Here is a 4,311-nt window from a genome sequence, read left to right on the forward strand (position 1 = left end):
TGTCGTATAATTCCAGTGGTACTGGCATATAAATCCAATGATCCTGCCGTATAATTCCAGTGGTACTGCCGCGTAAATCTAGTCCAGTGGTGCTGCCATATAAGTTCAGTGGTGCTGTCTTGTGCTGTATATCATTTAATCCAAATAAAGGAGTTATTAATACTTAATCCAAATAATTTTCACAGGATTTGCCCTGTGTGGTGTAGAGGTAGGCTCTCCTGTACCGCATATTGTTATATAACTCCCGAAAAATAATGGAGAACAAAAATTTGGAGTACAAAATAGGGAAAGATCAAGAACCACTTCCTCCTAGTGCTGAAGCTGCTGCCACTGGTCATGACGTAGATGATGAAATGCCATCAACGTCGTCTGCCAAGGCCGATGCCCAATGTGATAGTAGAGGGCATGTAAAATCCAAAATTCCAAAGTTCAGTAAAAAGACCCAAAAAAAGAAATTTAAATGGTCTGAGGAGAAACGTAAACTTGTCAATATGCCATTTACGACACGGAGTGGCAAGGAACAGCTAATGCCCTGGCCTATGTTCATGACTAGTGGTTCAGCTTCACATTACAATGGAAGCCCTCATCCTCCCGCTACAAAAATGGTAAGAGTTAAGGTGACTAAAGCACAGCAAAGAACTGTGCGTTCTAAGATGGTATCACAAATCCCCAGGTGAGTCCAAGTGTGTTGGCAGTTGCGATGCCTGACCTTCCCAACATTGGATGGGAATAGGTGGCTTCTTCCACCATTTGCACGCCCTCTGAAAGTGCTGGAAGGAGCACACACAGTCCAGTTTCTGATATTCAAATTGAAGATGTCACTGTTGAAGTACACCAGAATGAGGATATGGGTGTTGCTGGCGCTGAGGAGGAAATTGACGAGGAGGATTCTGATGGTGATGTGGATTGTTTAAACCAGGCTTCGGGGGAGTCACCTGTTGTCCATGTGATGAATACGCCTATTGTGATGCCTGGGCAAAATACCAAAAAAGCCACCTCTTCTGTGTGGAATTATTTCTCCACAAATCCGGACAACAGGTGTCAAGCCGTGTGTTGCCTCTGTCAATCTGTAATAAGTTGGGGTAAGGACGTTAACCACCTAGGAAGATCCTCCCTTATACATCACCTGCAGCGCATTCATCAGAAGTCAGTGTCCAGTTGTGAAACTTTGGGTAAGAGCGTAAGCAGTCCACTGACACCTAAATCCCTTCTTCCTCTTGTACCCAAGCTCCTGCAAGCCACACTACCAACTTCCTCAACATCAACTTACTCCTCAGTCAGGAACGTCAGTAGTCCTGCAGGCCATGTCACTGGCAAGACTGAGGAGTTCTCTCCCAACCGGGATTCTTCCGGAGGATCCTGAGCGGTATTGCCTACTGCCGCTGTTGCTGCCGCTGCTGTTGTTGCTGCTGGGAGTCGATCATCATCCCAGAGGGGAAGTCGGAAGACCACTTGTACTACTTCAAGTAAGCATTTGACTGTCCAACAGTCCTTTGTGAGGAAGATGAAATATGACAGCAGCCATCCTGTTGCAAAGCGGATAACTGAGGCCTTTACAGCTATGTTGGTGTTAGACGTGCATCCAGTATCCGCCATTAGTTCAGTGGGACTTAGAGAATTGTTTGAGGTAGTGTGTCACCGGTACCAAATCCCATCTAAGTTCCACTTCACTAGGCAGTCGATACCGAGAATGTACAGAGACGTCAGAAAAAGTGTCCTCAGTGTCCTAAAAAATGGAGTTGTACCCACTGTCCACTTAACCAGGGACATGTGGACAAGTGGAACAGGGCAGACTAAGGACTATATGACTGTGACAGCCCACTGGGTAGATGTATTGCCTCCTGCAGCAACAACAACAGCAGCGGCACCAGTAGCAGCATCTCGCAAACACCAACTTGTTCCTAGGAAGGCTACGCTATCTATCACCACTTTCCGTAAGAGGCACACCGCTGCCAACCTCTTACGGAAACTGAGCGACATCATCGCACAATGGCTAACCCCAATTAGACTCTCCTGGGCAAATTCCTGCTTGTCCCATGTTTTGCACATACAATTAATTTGGTGGTGCAGAATTTTTTTAAAAATGACAGGGGTGTGCAGAAGATGCTGTCGGTGGCCCGAAAAATTGCGGGACACTTTTGCCATTCAGCCACCTTGTACCGAAGACTGGACCGCCAACAAACACTCCTGAACCTGCCCTGCCATCACCTGAAGCAAGAGATGGTAAGGAGGTGCAATTCAAAACTCTATATACTTCAGGCTTCAGAGGATGGAGCAAAATTCCATTCAAGCCTATACATTCACCTACGATATAGGAGAATGATTTCTGTCTTGTACAAGGTTCTCCAACCCTTCGAACTTGCCACACGTGAAGTCAGTTCAGACAGTGCCAGCTTGAGTCAGGTCATTCCCCTCATCAGGCTTTTGCATAAGCAGCTGAAGAAATTGAAGGAGGAGCTAATACGGAGCGATTCCGCAAAGTATGTGGGACTTGTGGATGGAGCCCTTCATTCGCATTGCCAGGATTCAAGGGTGGTCAATCTGTAGAACTCAGAGCACTACATTTTGGCCACCATGCTTGATCCTAGGTTTAAATCCTATGCTGTATCTCTCTTTCCGGCAGACACAAGTCTGCAGAGGTTCAAAGACCTGCTGGTGAGAAAATTGTCAACTCAAGCGGAACGTGACCTGTCAACAGCTCCTCCTTCACTTTCTCCCGCAACTGGGACTGCGAGGAAAAGGATAAGATTTACTAGCCCACCCGCTGGCAGTGATGCAGGGCAGTCAGGAGTGAGTGCTTACATCTGGTCCGGACTGAAGGACCTGCAAACGATTACTGACATGTCTACTGTCACTGCACATGATTCTGTCACCACTGAAAGAATGGTGGAGGATTATATGAGTGACAGCATCCAAGTATGTATACTGGCAGTAAAAAGAGGCAATTTGGATGCCCTTGCACAAACCGGCTTTATTTTACCTAAGTTGCCCCCCCCCCCTCCAGTGTGTACTCCAAAAGAGTGTTTAGTGCAGCCGGTAACCTTGTCTGCGATCGGCGTAGGAGGTTACTTCCACAAAATATGGAGAAGAAGATGTTCATCAAAATGAATTATAAATTCCTCCGGGAAGACCTGTACCAGCAATTGCCTCCAGAAAGTACACAGGGACCTGTGATGATGGATTACAGTGGGAACGAATTAATACTCTGTGAGGAGGAGGATGTACACACTGAAAGGGGTGAGGAATCGGAGGATGATGATGAGGTCAACATCTTGCCTCTGTAGAGCCAGTTTGTGCAAGGAGAGATTGATTGCTTTTTTTTGGTGGGGGCCCAAACAATCCAGTTATTTCAGCCACAGTTGTGTGGCCATAGGCGTGCGCAGCACATTTTATTAGGGGGTGCACCGTCAGAGGGGTGTGTCTAGCACCGCCTTTTGGGTGTGTCTAGCACCATCTATTGACGCAATATAAAATTTCCACCCTTGTACCAATCCTAATAATGCAGATTCATTGTCAGATGTTGTGGTGTGCACCAAACAAACACCCCTGATGAAACTCACTGCAATTACACTGCTCCTCCTCAGCCTCGTCTGGCTCCCCCACACTTTCCCCTGCAAGCTGCAGCAGCCTACTTACAAGCCAGTCACTCACTGACACTGACAGTCGCAGACTAGCACTGCTGCTGCTGGAAACGCGAGTGACGTGTCAATGCTGCTGCCGACCACCTGCCAGTATTGAATTGGTCTACCTAAGAGGAACGCAGGCTGCCTGCTGATCTTTATAAGTGGCTGGCGTTGGCATAGCATAGAAGGAGAGAGGTGGGCATGTGGTGGGTGTGGCGGGTGTGGCGGGTGGGCGTGCGAGCAGCATGACATAATCGTGTCACATCACTCTGGTTTTGTACATGGAGGTGGAGCTGGGAGTTTGAAAGCCGGTGGCAGTGGCACCCTTGATTAACCCAGGCGTCCGGTCAGTAATACAGTCCTGTCAGGGTGCAGCACAGAGGGGACAGTAATCCGCCTGCTCGGCGATCACTGCATCAGGCATGTGAGATCGGGGTGCCAGACATTAGGGGGTGCCTGTGTGCACCAGGCACCCCCCCTGCGCACACCTATGTGTGTGGCAGACCTTGTCGCTGAAATGATTGGTTTGTTAAAGTGTGCATGTCCTGTTTATACAACGCACAAATATTGGAAAGCTGCTCAATCATTTGTAATATCAGGCAGGTGCTAAAAGGGAGGGGTAATTCTGTGTAAGAAAAAACAATTTGTGTTCCCTAATGCACACTGAGTGAGTAATAATACTACATAA

The sequence above is a fragment of the Pseudophryne corroboree genome, chromosome 1, assembly GCF_028390025.1.
Source record: "Pseudophryne corroboree isolate aPseCor3 chromosome 1, aPseCor3.hap2, whole genome shotgun sequence".
Classification (NCBI taxonomy): Eukaryota; Metazoa; Chordata; class Amphibia; order Anura; family Myobatrachidae; genus Pseudophryne; species Pseudophryne corroboree.